Below are 16741 nucleotides of genomic sequence, written 5' to 3' on the forward strand. Positions count from 1 at the left end.
GCTGGGAAACTTTGGTGGAAATTGTAACAATTGGATGCTGGGGAACTTTGGTGGAAATTGTAACAATTGGATGCTGGGGAACTTTGGTGGAAATTGTAACAATTGGATGCTGGGGAACTTTGGTGGAAATTGTAACAATTGGATGCTGGGGAACTTTGGTGGAAATTGTAACAATTGGATGCTGGGGAACTTTGGTGGAAATTGTAACAATTGGATGCTGGGAAACTTTGGTGGAAATTGTAACAATTGGATGCTGGGGAACTTTGGTGGAAATTGTAACAATTGGATGCTGGGGAACTTTGGTGGAAATTGTAACAATTGGATGCTGGGGAACTTTGGTGGAAATTGTAACAATTGGATGCTGGGGAACTTTGGTGGAAATTGTAACAATTGGATGCTGGGGAACTTTGGTGGAAATTGTAACAATTGGATGCTGGGGAACTTTGGTGGAAATTGTAACAATTGGATGCTGGGGAACTTTGGTGGAAATTGTAACAATTGGATGCTGGGGAACTTTGGTGGAAATTGTAACAATTGGATGCTGGGGAACTTTGGTGGAAATTGTAACAATTGGATGCTGGGGAACTTTGGTGGAAATTGTAACAATTGGATGCTGGGAAACTTTGGTGGAAATTGTAACAATTGGATGCTGGGAAACTTTGGTGGAAATTGTAACAATTGGATGCTGGGGAACTTTGGTGGAAATTGTAACAATTGGATGCTGGGGAACTTTGGTGGAAATTGTAACAATTGGATGCTGGGGAACTTTGGTGGAAATTGTAACAATTGGATGCTGGGGAACTTTGGTGGAAATTGTAACAATTGGATGCTGGGGAACTTTGGTGGAAATTGTAACAATTGGATGCTGGGAAACTTTGGTGGAAATTGTAACAATTGGATGCTGGGAAACTTTGGTGGAAATTGTAACAATTGGATGCTGGGAAACTTTGGTGGAAATTGTAACAATTGGATGCTGGGAAACTTTGGTGGAAATTGTAACAATTGGATGCTGGGAAACTTTGGTGGAAATTGTAACAATTGGATGCTGGGAAACTTTGGTGGAAATTGTAACAATTGGATGCTGGGAAACTTTGGTGGAAATTGTAACAATTGGATGCTGGGAAACTTTGGTGGAAATTGTAACAATTGGATGCTGGGAAACTTTGGTGGAAATTGTAACAATTGGATGCTGGGAAACTTTGGTGGAAATTGTAACAATTGGATGCTGGGAAACTTTGGTGGAAATTGTAACAATTGGATGCTGGGAAACTTTGGTGGAAATTGTAACAATTGGATGCTGGGAAACTTTGGTGGAAATTGTAACAATTGGATGCTGGGAAACTTTGGTGGAAATTGTAACAATTGGATGCTGGGAAACTTTGGTGGAAATTGTAACAATTGGATGCTGGGAAACTTTGGTGGAAATTGTAACAATTGGATGCTGGGAAACTTTGGTGGAAATTGTAACAATTGGATGCTGGGAAACTTTGGTGGAAATTGTAACAATTGGATGCTGGGAAACTTTGGTGGAAATTGTAACAATTGGATGCTGGGAAACTTTGGTGGAAATTGTAACAATTGGATGCTGGGAAACTTTGGTGGAAATTGTAACAATTGGATGCTGGGAAACTTTGGTGGAAATTGTAACAATTGGATGCTGGGAAACTTTGGTGGAAATTGTAACAATTGGATGCTGGGAAACTTTGGTGGAAATTGTAACAATTGGATGCTGGGGAACTTTGGTGGAAATTGTAACAATTGGATGCTGGGGAACTTTGGTGGAAATTGTAACAATTGGATGCTGGGGAACTTTGGTGGAAATTGTAACAATTGGATGCTGGGGAACTTTGGTGGAAATTGTAACAATTGGATGCTGGGGAACTTTGGTGGAAATTGTAACAATTGGATGCTGGGGAACTTTGGTGGAAATTGTAACAATTGGATGCTGGGGAACTTTGGTGGAAATTGTAACAATTGGATGCTGGGGAACTTTGGTGGAAATTGTAACAATTGGATGCTGGGGAACTTTGGTGGAAATTGTAACAATTGGATGCTGGGGAACTTTGGTGGAAATTGTAACACGCGGAAGATGGGGTTCTTAGAACATAACACCAAAAATAGGGAACTTTAAAGAATATTTAACTGCGACACTTCGGTGAAAATCTGTTATAAACTCATGTTATTACGAGCGGTAGACTGGATAAAATCCCTTCTCCAAAATCTCATATACTGTCTGGATAAATATAAAAATGGGTGTAGAGTGTTAAAAAAATTGGGTTTAGAAGCCCCACATCACCTCTGGTTTTTTTCGTCCCAGTTTACAAGAAAGTGATCCAAAAAATATTACCTTTCCCTGGATTGGAACGAAGCTTCGAAGCTATCGGGGACGGAAGAGTGGCGGCTCCTTTTAACTCCATATAGCCGCGTCGATTTGGAGAAAGACTCTCTTCGCTATAAAAAATTGAACAAATTGACAAACAGACGAATCTAGTCCGGCGCTTCAGCCGACACCTACCTTCAGGAAACCGAAATTAGACGAGAAAAACACTCATTTAAATATTAATTTAGTTCTTTCTTTTTAGTGTAATATTAATATAATTTTTAGATTAATATTAATATAATTTTTAGATTAATATTAATATAATTTTTAGATTAATATTAATATAATTTTAGATTAATATTAATATAATTTTAGATTAATATTAATATAATTTTTAGATTAATATTAATTTAATTTTTAGATTAATATTAATTTAATTTTTAGATTAATATTAATTTAATTTTTAGATTAATATAAATATAATTTTTAGATTAATATAAATATAATTTTTAGATTAATATAAATATAATTTTTAGTGTATTATTAATATAATTTTTAGATAAATATAAATCGTTTTTTAGTTTAATATTAATATAATGTTTAGTTAAGTATTAATCTAATTTTAGTTTAATATTAATATAATTTTTAGTTTAATATTAATATAATTTTTAGTTAAATATTTATCTAATTTTTAGTTAAATATTAATTTAATTCCTTTTTAGTTTAATATTAATTTAATTTTTTTTTAATATAATTTAATTTTAAAGTACTCTTAAGGCTAACATCCAACCACACTTAATACTTTTCCATATTCCTAGAACAGATAAAATACACTTCCCCTCCATACTCTGATAGCTAGTTTGCAAATACGTCCCAGATTACCGACAATGGTCAATGGTGTCAACCAACTTGATCCAAACTGTCTTATTCTCTCAAGTTTAACCTCCAACCCCACTAATTAGAAAGCTACACAAAGGTTCTATATTTTCAAAAATGACCAATAACATCCTTTTATCTTAGCAAAATCCCCAAAAAGTCCTATAATTTTGATATTTTACCCATTTCAAATCCCGCCACTCAAAATATCAGTTTAATTGCTAGATTTAGCTATTGGATAAATTGCTATAGTCATTTAGAAAAAATAGTCCTATTAAGTCCTATTATTTTGAAAAAATAGTCCTATTAAGTCCTATTATTTTGAAAAAATAGTTCTATTAAGTCCTATTATTTTGAAAAAATAGTTCTATTAAGTCCTATTATTTTGAAAAAAATAGTTCTATTAAGTCCTATTATTTTGAAAAAAATAGTTCTATTAAGTCCTATTATTTTGAAAAAAAATAGTTCTATTAAGTCCTATTATTTTGAAAAAAAATAGTTCTATTAAGTCCTATTATTTTGAAAAAATAAAAATCTATTATTCCTCTAAATAATTAAAAGATTTGAGTGGGGGCCATGTAAGTCCAAAGCCAAAATTTGACGAAATGACTATATTCGGTCAGAGTATTAGTCCGGCGTCACCTAGAAGGCGCCGTACCTAAAAAATTGGGAAGAGGAAAGGGCGATTTGGACGGGAATTGACCAATAACTCAAACCATTAAAGCTTCGCGGGTCATTTATGTCCTCCCCCCCTTAAACCTGACTGACTGCCAACTCTCTCTCTGCCCGACCACACATTCTGAGCTTCAACGCTTTTTAAGATCCACGCGGGACTGCCCGCCTCTCAGGGGTAACCCTATCCTGAAGAGAAGAGCTTGTAAAATTGCCCCAGAAAGAGAGAGTAGATTGTTGAAAACGATTTCGACCGGAGTCGGATCTTCTTGCCTTTCGAAGCAACCTTTAAAAAAAATAGCACACTCTTAACCCAAAATATTAGCTACCAGAAATATATCTACAAATAGTGTCACTCGGCGTATCTGAGTTTACAAGCCACGAATGAATTTGCAAAAACAATTCAGGGAAAATTCGTGGAATTTTAAAAATTTGCAAAAACAATTCAGGGAAAATTCATGGAATTTTAAAAATTTGCAAAAACAATTCAGGGAAAATTCATGGAATTTTAAAAAATTCGCAAAAACAATTAAGGGAAAATTCGTGGAATTTAAAAAAATTGGTAAAACAATTTAGGGAAAATTCGTGGAATTTAAAAAAAATGCAAAATTAATTCAGGGAAAATTCGTGGAATTTAAAAAAATGCAAAATTAATTCAGGGAAAATTCGTGGAATTTAAAAAAATGCAAAATTAATTCAGGGAAAATTCGTGGAATTTAAAAAAAATGCAAAAACAATTCAGGGAAATTCGTGGAATTTTAAAATTGAGGGAAAATTAGTGTCATTTTAAGAATTTATAAATACACATTTTAAGGAAAATTCGTAAAATTAAGAATTAAAAAAAAAATAGGTATAAGTCTTAAAATTAGAGGGAACAATTTCAGGGCAGCTTCGATTAATTTTTAAATGTTATGACTGTGACATACATTACAATTAAAAATTAGTTAAAACAATCTTTATTTTTATAAAAGTAAAATAGAAAGATAAGTAGTCAGATTATGCCATTGAGAGGTCAAGGAAAATCTCTTCAAATGATGAGTGATATTCGGGTCGTGCTCCTTAATTGTCAAATTAGGTCGAGTCAAAGTGCCTTTTCGGTTAACCCCTAGCGGGCAACGAGAGAAGCTGGATTTGGTCGTCTGTTAAGCAGACGCTTTGTGTTTTAAAATGACTAATCGTCTGACTTAGTAACCCCAAAGCCAGTATCTAATTGAACCTAATAACAGGGGAATTTATTTCTTACTTACTTATTTGGTCCAATCCACTAAAAATATATTTTTTTTAGTAACGCTTTTAATGACATTAGCTTCAGATGCTTCAAAATTTAATTTTCAATGAAAATATCAAAATATCTTCCAAGAACCTATTTAGGTTATAGAAAACGTACGAATCTCTCAATTCGGAAAAAGCAAAATTTAATAACTAGGTTTGACTTACAATAGAAATTCAAATTGAAACAGTAACTCCATCTATTTTACTATTTATAAATTAACTTAATTAGATCGTTTAATTAAAGTAGCACTAACTATATTAAGTAAAATTTAACCAATTATTATTTTTAGTTATTTGCTCGAAATATAAAAGAAAGCGTACTTACAACCAAAACTAGATGGTGCTTTACAATAGGGACAAATCTTCGGGTTTTCGCTTGAGGGAGGAGCAGGCTTTCTATATACCGATTACCTAATCAGTGATCGATTACGGTTAAAGGAACATCATGTATTATATTAATTAATATTATAGCAGCGTGTACAATATTTAGGTAAAATATGAAAATCGTGTGAAACATTCGATGAAGTATGGAAATTCTGTGAATATTTAGGTAAAATATGAAAAATGTGTAAAGCATTAAGATGAAATTATAAAGCTTAATTAATTCGATAAAAATTATAAATGGGCAAATCATTTAGATAAAATATTCATTTCATAAATAAAATAAATAGTGTCCAAACATTTAGATAAAATATTAAATATAGTGTCCAAACATTTAGATAAAATATTAAATATAGTGTCCAAACATTTAGATAAAATATTAAATATAGTGTCCAAACATTTAGATAAAATATTAAATATAGTGTCCAAACATTTAGATAAAATATTAAATATAGTGTCCAAACATTTAGATAAAATATTAAATATAGTGTCCAAACATTTAGATAAAATATTAAATATAGTGTCCAAACATTTAGATAAAATATTAAATATAGTGTCCAACCATTTAGATAAAATATTAAATAGTGTCCAAACATTTAGATAAAATATTAAATATAGTGTCCAAACACTTAGATAAAATATTAAATATAGTGTCCAAACATTTAGATAAAATATTATAGTGTCCAAACACTTAGATAAAATATTAAATATAGTGTCCAAACACTTAGATAAAATATTAAATATAGTGTCCAAACACTTAGATAAAATATTAAATATAGTGTCCAAACACTTAGATAAAATATTAAATATAGTGTCCAAACATTTAGATAAAATATTAAATATAGTGTCCAAACATTTAGATAAAATATTAAAACCTCTTAAATGAACAGATAACATATTAAAACCTCAAATGGTTAGATAAAATATTAAACACTTGAAAATGATTATTGAATATTGATTACATAAAATATTGAATACTTATAAATGATAACTGATTAGATCATAAAATAAAATCGTGTCAACAGATTGAACTATTTAAATTTGGTGAAAAATTTAAATGACAATGTGTACGTTCTGGAGACAATTGGGATAAAACTGAGTGCTCTCCGCTTGAGGGAGGAGCTTAGGTAGTAGATCACATTACAGCTGGCATGGAAGATAAACGCCTACTTTCTCGCTAACGCCTAAATACGTTCTTTGTTGACGATCGGTTAGAAGCCAGTGATAAATTCAATTGGGACCAACGACTAAGCGTATCCATCTAGAGTACGTTATTTTATTTCAAGAAGCGTTGAAAGGGTCAACTAAAAATAAAATCGTCGAATGGTGAAAAAACCATTTTCATTTTTTAAGAGGCTGCAGGATAAATAGGGCAGTCAAAAAAATTGTCTTTGAGAGCGATGTTTAAATAAAAATTGGGAGATTTCGGTGTTCGGAATAAGTATGAAAGAAAATGGAAGAGCATCGAACCAAAATTCGATTATCCGCGTGGAGGGAAAATCCTGGAAATCATTTCTTTTTTTTTATACCCCTCTTCAGCTTCTTAAAAGCCCCTATTATCCAATCTATAAAGATGGAATAAAAAGTGCGATGAAAAGTTCATACAGAACGCTTTTTTTAACCTCTTCGGCTCCTAAGCATAATCAAGTACGCGTATCTATTTTGGGAAATATTAATTTTATACTAAATCGAGGGGCTATTAATACTGTTTTTATTACGTTCTCCGTAATATTCGTAAAAATAATTTTTCGAAAATATTACACTTGACACTTCGACAGTTAATTGTCAACTTATGCAGGGTTGAATCAGACCTGGGAAACCTGGAAGTATCAGGGAATTCGATTGTCGACAGAAAAGTCAGGGAAATATCAGTTAAATTCCCAATTTTTAGTAAATATCGGGGAGATTCCCAGTTTTTAGTAAATATCGGGGAGATTCCCAGTTTTTAGTAAATATCGGGGAGATTCCCAGTTTTTAGTAAATATCGGGGAGATTCACAGTTTTTAGTAAATATCGGGGAGATTCCCAGTTTTTAGTTAATATCGGGGAGATTCCCAGTTTTTAGTTAATATCGGGGAGATTCCCAGTTTTTAGTTAATATCGGGGAGATTCCCAGTTTTTAGTTAATATCGGGGAGATTCCCAGTTTTTAGTTAATATCGGGGAGATTCCCAGTTTTTAGTTAATATCGGGGAGATTCCCAGTTTTTAGTTAATATCGGGGAGATTCCCAGTTTTTAGTTAATATCGGGGAGATTCCCAGTTTTTAGTTAATATCGGGGAGATTCCCAGTTTTTAGTTAATATCGGGGAGATTCCCAGTTTTTAGTAAATATCGGGGAGATTCACAGTTTTTAGTAAATATCGGGGAGATTCACAGTTTTTAGTAAATATCGGGGAGATTCACAGTTTTTAGTAAATATCGGGGAGATTCACAGTTTTTAGTAAATATCGGGGAGATTCACAGTTTTTAGTTAATATCGGGGAGATTCACAGTTTTTAGTTAATATCGGGGAGATTCACAGTTTTTAGTTAATATCGGGGAGATTCCCAGTTTTTAGTTAATATCGGGGAGATTCCCAGTTTTTAGTTAATATCGGGGAGATTCCCAGTTTTTAGTTAATATCGGGGAGATTCCCAGTTTTTAGTTAATATCGGGGAGATTCCCAGTTTTTAGTTAATATCGGGGAGATTCCCAGTTTTTAGTTAATATCGGGGAGATTCCCAGTTTTTAGTTAATATCGGGGAGATTCCCAGTTTTTAGTTAATATCGGGGAGATTCCCAGTTTTTAGTTAATATCGGGGAGATTCCCAGTTTTTAGTTAATATCGGGGAGATTCCCAGTTTTTAGTAAATATCGGGGAGATTCCCAGTTTTTAGTAAATATCGGGGAGATTCCCAGTTTTTAGTAAATATCGGGGAGATTCACAGTTTTTAGTAAATATCGGGGAGATTCACAGTTTTTAGTAAATATCGGGGAGATTCACAGTTTTTAGTAAATATCGGGGAGATTCACAGTTTTTAGTAAATATCGGGGAGATTCACAGTTTTTAGTTAATATCGGGGAGATTCACAGTTTTTAGTTAATATCGGGGAGATTCACAGTTTTTAGTTAATATCGGGGAGATTCACAGTTTTTAGTTAATATCGGGGAGATTCCCAGTTTTTAGTTAATATCGGGGAGATTCCCAGTTTTTAGTTAATATCGGGGAGATTCCCAGTTTTTAGTTAATATCGGGGAGATTCCCAGTTTTTAGTTAATATCGGGGAGATTCCCAGTTTTTAGTTAATATCGGGGAGATTCCCAGTTTTTAGTTAATATCGGGGAGATTCCCAGTTTTTAGTTAATATCGGGGAGATTCCCAGTTTTTAGTTAATATCGGGGAGATTCCCAGTTTTTAGTTAATATCGGGGAGATTCCCAGTTTTTAGTTAATATCGGGGAGATTCCCAGTTTTTAGTTAATATCGGGGAGATTCCCAGTTTTTAGTTAATATCGGGGAGATTCCCAGTTTTTAGTAAATATCGGGGAGATTCCCAGTTTTTAGTAAATATCGGGGAGATTCCCAGTTTTTAGTAAATATCGGGGAGATTCCCAGTTTTTAGTAAATATCGGGGAGATTCACAGTTTTTAGTAAATATCGGGGAGATTCACAGTTTTTAGTAAATATCGGGGAGATTCACAGTTTTTAGTAAATATCGGGGAGATTCACAGTTTTTAGTAAATATCGGGGAGATTCACAGTTTTTAGTAAATATCGGGGAGATTCACAGTTTTTAGTAAATATCGGGGAGATTCACAGTTTTTAGTAAATATCGGGGAGATTCACAGTTTTTAGTAAATATCGGGGAGATTCACAGTTTTTAGTTAATATCGGGGAGATTCACAGTTTTTAGTTAATATCGGGGAGATTCACAGTTTTTAGTTAATATCGGGGAGATTCCCAGTTTTTAGTTAATATCGGGGAGATTCCCAGTTTTTAGTTAATATCGGGGAGATTCCCAGTTTTTAGTTAATATCGGGGAGATTCCCATTTTTTAGTTAATATCGGGGAGATTCCCAGTTTTTAGTTAATATCGGGGAGATTCCCAGTTTTTAGTTAATATCGGGGAGATTCCCAGTTTTTAGTTAATATCGGGGAGATTCCCAGTTTTTAGTTAATATCGGGGAGATTCCCAGTTTTTAGTTAATATCGGGGAGATTCCCAGTTTTTAGTTAATATCGGGGAGATTCCCAGTTTTTAGTAAATATCGGGGAGATTCCTAGTTTTTAGTAAATATCGGGGAGATTCCCAGTTTTTAGTTAATATCGGGGAGATTCCCAGTTTTTAGTTAATATCGGGGAGATTCCCAGTTTTTAGTTAATATCGGGGAGATTCCCAGTTTTTAGTTAATATCGGGGAGATTCCCAGTTTTTAGTTAATATCGGGGAGATTCCCAGTTTTTAGTTAATATCGGGGAGATTCCCAGTTTTTAGTTAATATCGGGGAGATTCCCAGTTTTTAGTTAATATCGGGGAGATTCCCAGTTTTTAGTTAATATCAGGTAAATCAGAGTTAAGAAAGTTTTCCCTAACGAGTACAAATTTACATCAATAAGTTTTCTTATACAAAATCTATCTACTTTTTTGCACAAATAATATTTTACTTTATTACAACTTTTATACGATAATATGGAACCTAGGAGCCACAAACACAGCACCCTACACAAGGAGAACGCAACCCGTCATAAGTCCTTAATTTCCTTGCGTACATTTTTCATTGGTTAGACGTTTTAGCGCCTGCTGCCGTTAATTATCATTAGTACTTATACTTTCACGTTTTTCTGTACCTAATCAGTAATCGATTACAACATAACGAATACAAAGTTATTACGGTATAATTAATGATAATGGGGAAACTAATGGGTTAATACTGCAATAATGATGGCAGCGTGTGAAATTTTAAAATAATTGTTAAAAGTGTAGAATATTCTATAGAATTATGTAAGTGTTAATTATTAGATAAAATATTAAATTTTGTGAAACATTTAGGTCATAACTAAAAGTAAAATAATTAGATATAAATTAAAAACGTGCAAAACATTTAGATTAAATATTAAAATCGTATATTTAGAAAAAAATATTGAAATTAGATAAAATATGAAAATCAAGTGAAATATTTTGATAAAATATGAGAATGTGAAATATTTTGATAAAATATGAGAATGTGAAATATTTTGATAAACTATGAGAATAATGTGAAATATTTTGATAAACTATGAGAATAATGTGAAATATTTCGATAAAATATGAGAATCATGGGAACTATTTCGATAAAATATGAGAATCATGGGAACTATTTCGATAAAATATGAGAATCATGGGAACTATTTCGATAAAATATGAGAATCATGTGAAATATTTTGATAAAATATGAGAATCATGGGAACTATTTCGATAAAATATGATAATAATGTGAAATATTTCGATAGTTTATTTGAAATACGTGAAAACAAATCAGATTTTCTGAGCCGTGTCGTTCCGCTTGAAATTGTTTGACAAATGATCCGTAAAACGCGTGACGTTCCGTCGTTTACCGAGCTCAAATTGAGCCAAAGTTGATCAAAGGAGCCTAAACCTCTTCGGGTCTAAAGTCATCTTCGTCGGTTCGACGGATGGTGATTAGGACCAACGAGTTCGGACGACACCGGCACCCCTATCGGTCGTGTTTGCCCGTCGAGCCGACTCGAATCATACGCTCTCGAAATTTGGGTAAACAAGTGAATCCGTTTACATTGATTAAAGGCTTTCCAGCCATTCCATTATGGATGCCGACAAGCCAGGTACCTCGCTTCCGGTCTGTTAGTCGAAAGCGGAAGTGAACCACACCCACCTGGGGTTTTCAGCCAATAACCCGGTTTGGCGCGATAATACCAAGAATTCCGTGTTCATTTAGAATACGCGACTGCTAACTGTAGCCCTCGCTTTCCAGGAGATATTCCCCGCCTACTCGCGCTGAGGGAAAATTGAACCCTTAACCCCCTTATCGACAGAATATTACTCCGTGAAAGGCAGATTGGGGGCGTGGTTTTTCTTCCGGGACTCACAAGACGAACGGGATACTCTCCGTTGGAACTCTGAAGATACTTGCGGGTCCATTGTTTCGAGTGAAACTCCGCTGGCTGGCGTAATGCCATTCCGATTAAAGTGCGGAAACAAGCCCCCCTCCCCCTCGTGGAAAGAGGGGCCGTATTAAACTGGGAGGACCCTTTTGTGTGTAGACCTTAATGAAGAATCCCTCGGTACCGGTCTCTCCGGGATCGATAGATATTGGACCGCGTGTTTGATCCCCTTCTAGGACTTGACTTCTGGGACTATGGTCCGGTGATGAGAATACTTAATCAATATAAGCGGGGGTTGCTGAAATACCAGCTTGCTTTGCTGGCCTTAGGTTTTTTCGAAAAATATATATCTATATATACCCATTGTATCCGTTACTTTAGTTTAAACAAGGTGCCAAAACAGGCAAAATGTAGTCCAATTAATGGTAATTTTAATTTAATGTAATTGGGAATTTTAATTTCATGTTATTGGGAATTTTAATTTCATATTATTGACAATTTTTATTTCATATTATTGACAATTTTTATTTCATATTATTGACAATTTTTATTTCATATTATTGACAATTTTTATTTCATATTATTGACAATTTTTATTTCATATTATTGACAATTTTTATTTCATATTATTGACAATTTTTATTTCATATTATTGACAATTTTTATTTCATATTATTGACAATTTTTATTTCATATTATTGACAATTTTTATTTCATATTATTGACAATTTTTATTTCATATTATTGACAATTTTTATTTCATATTATTGACAATTTTTATTTCATATTATTGACAATTTTTATTTCATATTATTGACAATTTTTATTTCATATTATTGACAATTTTTATTTCATATTATTGACAATTTTTATTTCATATTATTGACAATTTTTATTTCATATTATTGACAATTTTTATTTCATATTATTGACAATTTTTATTTCATATTATTGACAATTTTTATTTCATATTATTGACAATTTTTATTTCATATTATTGACAATTTTTATTTCATATTATTGACAATTTTTATTTCATATTATTGACAATTTTTATTTCATATTATTGACAATTTTTATTTCATATTATTGACAATTTTTATTTCATATTATTGACAATTTTTATTTCATATTATTGACAATTTTTATTTCATATTATTGACAATTTTTATTTCATATTATTGACAATTTTTATTTCATATTATTGACAATTTTTATTTCATATTATTGACAATTTTTATTTCATATTATTGACAATTTTTATTTCATATTATTGACAATTTTTATTTCATATTATTGACAATTTTTATTTCATATTATTGACAATTTTTATTTCATATTATTGACAATTTTTATTTCATATTATTGACAATTTTTATTTCATATTATTGACAATTTTTATTTCATATTATTGACAATTTTTATTTCATATTATTGACAATTTTTATTTCATATTATTGACAATTTTTATTTCATATTATTGACAATTTTTATTTCATATTATTGACAATTTTTATTTCATATTATTGACAATTTTTATTTCATATTATTGACAATTTTTATTTCATATTATTGACAATTTTTATTTCATATTATTGACAATTTTTATTTCATATTATTGACAATTTTTATTTCATATTATTGACAATTTTTATTTCATATTATTGACAATTTTTATTTCATATTATTGACAATTTTTATTTCATATTATTGACAATTTTTATTTCATATTATTGACAATTTTTTTTTCATATTATTGACAATTTTTATTTCATATTATTGACAATTTTTATTTCATATTATTGACAATTTTTATTTCATATTATTGACAATTTTTATTTCATATTATTGACAATTTTTATTTCATATTATTGACAATTTTTATTTCATATTATTGACAATTTTTATTTCATATTATTGACAATTTTTTTTTCATATTATTGACAATTTTTTTTTCATATTATTGACAATTTTTATTTCATATTATTGACAATTTTTATTTCATATTATTGACAATTTTTATTTCATATTATTGACAATTTTTATTTCATATTATTGACAATTTTTATTTCATATTATTGACAATTTTTATTTCATATTATTGACAATTTTTATTTCATATTATTGACAATTTTTATTTCATATTATTGACAATTTTTATTTCATATTATTGACAATTTTTATTTCATATTATTCGAAAAATTTCATTTCATATTATTCGAAAAATTTCATTTCATATTATTCGAAAAATTTCATTTCATATTATTCGAAAAATTTCATTTCATATTATTCGAAAAATTTCATTTCATATTATTCGAAAAATTTCATTTCATATTATTCGAAAAATTTCATTTCATATCATTCGAAAAATTTCATTTCATATTATTCGTAAAATTTCATTTCATATTATTCGTAAAATTTCATTTCATATTATTCGTAAAATTTCATTTCATATTATTCGTAAAATTTCGTTTCGTATTATTCGTAAAATTTCGTTTCGTATTATTCGTAAAATTTCGTTTCGTATTATTCGAAAAATTTCGTTTCGTATCATTCGAAAAATTTCATTTCATATTATTCGTAAAATTTCATTTCATATTATTCGTAAAATTTCATTTCATATTATTCGTAAAATTTCATTTCATATTATTCGTAAAATTTCATTTCATATTATTCGTAAAATTTCGTTTCGTATTATTCGTAAAATTTCGTTTCGTATTATTCGTAAAATTTCGTTTCGTATTATTCGAAAAATTTCGTTTCGTATTATTCGAAAAATTTCGTTTTGTATTATTCGAAAAATTTCGTTTCGTATTGTTCGAAAATTTTTATTTCATACTATTCGAAAATTCTGTGAAATTAAAACATTGTGGCAACCCTGTTTAATTTTTGTTACCCTAATTGTTTGCTTATTAAACTGTAGGTGGCGTTCCGTTGTGTAATACAAAAGGTAGCGACCCTCCGCGCCTTCCTCTGTTACCCTTCATCCGTCATTAGCGTAAATTGCTCTAATTAGGCCTCGGCGAATTTTCTAATAAAGGGAAGAGAGGATTTTAGCACGCCCGTTAATTATCCTAATAAAGCGAAGAGTTATTTCTTCACTCGTTAAGCGCATCTTCTTTATTGCGAGCCCAATTTCGGTGCTTGTTATTAAAGAACTACTCTATTAATTCTATAGAATCTCAGATCTCTATTGAGATATTATGATATATTAGATAGTTATTTAGACCATTTGAAAGTCATTCTAAAAAGTTCTTTACTCAATTTATTTTAGGTATTTTAAAGAATAAATAAATAAAAAATGACTGAAGGTAAAAACCTATTCTAAAGGTTTTCTAAAGAATAGCTATTATTTAGAATATCTTTTAGTCTATATAATTTCTATTACATAGATAATGATCTATTCTAAAGGTATTCTATAGAATTTCTTTTATATAAAGAATGGCCTATTCTTTATATTTTATAGAATGTAATATATAAACTCTTTCTTAAGGTATTCTATAGAATTTCTATTATATAGCGAATGACCTTTTTTACAGGTATTTTATAGAATAATATTATATAAAAACTCATTGTTAAGGTACTCTATAGAATTTTTATTACATGAAGAATGACCTATTCTAAAAGTATTCTATAGAATTTATATATAAAGAATGACGCATTTAAAATGTATTTTATTGAATAATGTTATTTAAAGACTCATTTAAGGTATTCTATAGAAAAGCTATTATATAGAGTGAAATTAGGCGCTTTAGGTTTTCTATAGCTATCATCTATAGCGTAATGACCCCAATTTCTATAGAATCTATAGAAAATTGTGGCCATTTTTCAATAGACATTTGAAAGTTTCTGAAAAATTTCATAGTATTTTCAAACCTTTAGTGGGGATGCATTGATATGGGTACAGCCGATATATCGTCTACTTATGGCCGATAATAACAAAGTTATCTATCATAACAGTAGTGTAAATGATTAAATCATTGTAAACGACGGTTCAGTGCACTTTCATACCATTTTATTCTAATTTTTCATGAAAAAAGTTTGCAAGAGCCTATCCGAATATTTTTCGTTCATTTTACTTGATACATATTTTCGATCATAAATATAATGTCGTTGTTTTTTGTTTACACTCGTAACCTGTCTAAAATAAGGTATGCTCTAGCTTCCGAAGTCTGGCGTACGTGGCGCGGCCAATTAAATAAAATATTACTTCGAATGCTTATCGCAGAAGATTTTCGTCTCGGTGTGGCTGACGTTTTTTTTGACGTCACTATGTTAACTTAACAAACAACAACGTGAGAGGGGAGCGCGCGCAGAGGCGATTTTTTCTCTCGTAGGCGGGGCCAAAGCCGTCAGAGTGATCTTACCATACGCGATACGCCAGGATAAACATTCCAAGTAGAGGTATGGATTCCTATCATTAGTTAATGGAGAATTTTCTTATTCTTAAATGTTTTTCTTCAAAATATTTTTCTAATATCGGCTTCGTTTAAGCCGTTATTGGCCGATACCAATAAAAAATAGCCTGATATATCGGTGCATCCCTACTTTATAGACTGTTTTTATAGACTATTAAAGAACATTATACATTTAACACCTCATCAAAAGCCTGAAATAGGCAAAAACTTGAAATTTGTGAAAACGATCTTCGTGTATATATCTTATAAATTTTTATAGCAACCATTTGGCGGTCGACGCGAAAAACATATCACCGTATATATTCTTTTATGGAAATCTTTTTCTCTTTCGCGCCATACAATACACCGTAGAAGGTTGAGCCAACCCCTCCTGGCGTTCGTTTTAGGTACTACACGAGAAACCCTTTTATATTCCAAATATTTTTTTCTGCCCCTTCTTACAAAGTGCCGATGAATTTTTCATGGGCAATTCTTCTGGTTAGGCCCTGAGAAGGGAGGGGGCTGAAAGGGCTGAAAAGGGTACCTATAGACGCGGGAAGCAGGGGTGGATCCTTCATTCTTTTTGGGTCGGTCTTCTAACACTTCCGTATAGTCCATAATACCGCCTAAATTTTCTTTTTCCTTTGTTATTACACCGCCAAGGCTTACGAAATCGTAAAAAGAACGCGCGAGAGGGAAAAGCCTGACTTCCAGGGGTTGGTTTCG

At 31.0% G+C, this 16741-nt stretch overlaps 1 protein-coding gene across 14 annotated transcripts in view; it reads left to right on the forward strand.

Moving 5' to 3' along the window:
• LOC149958979 (CUGBP Elav-like family member 1) overlaps positions 1-16741 on the forward strand; it is a 570682-nt gene that overhangs the window by 451402 nt on the left and 102539 nt on the right. The gene's annotated exons all lie outside the window — the stretch shown is intronic.

The sequence above is a fragment of the Leiobunum rupestre genome, chromosome 2, assembly GCF_980474605.1.
Source record: "Leiobunum rupestre chromosome 2, qqLeiRupe1.1.hap1, whole genome shotgun sequence".
Lineage (NCBI taxonomy): Eukaryota > Metazoa > Arthropoda > Arachnida > Opiliones > Sclerosomatidae > Leiobunum > Leiobunum rupestre.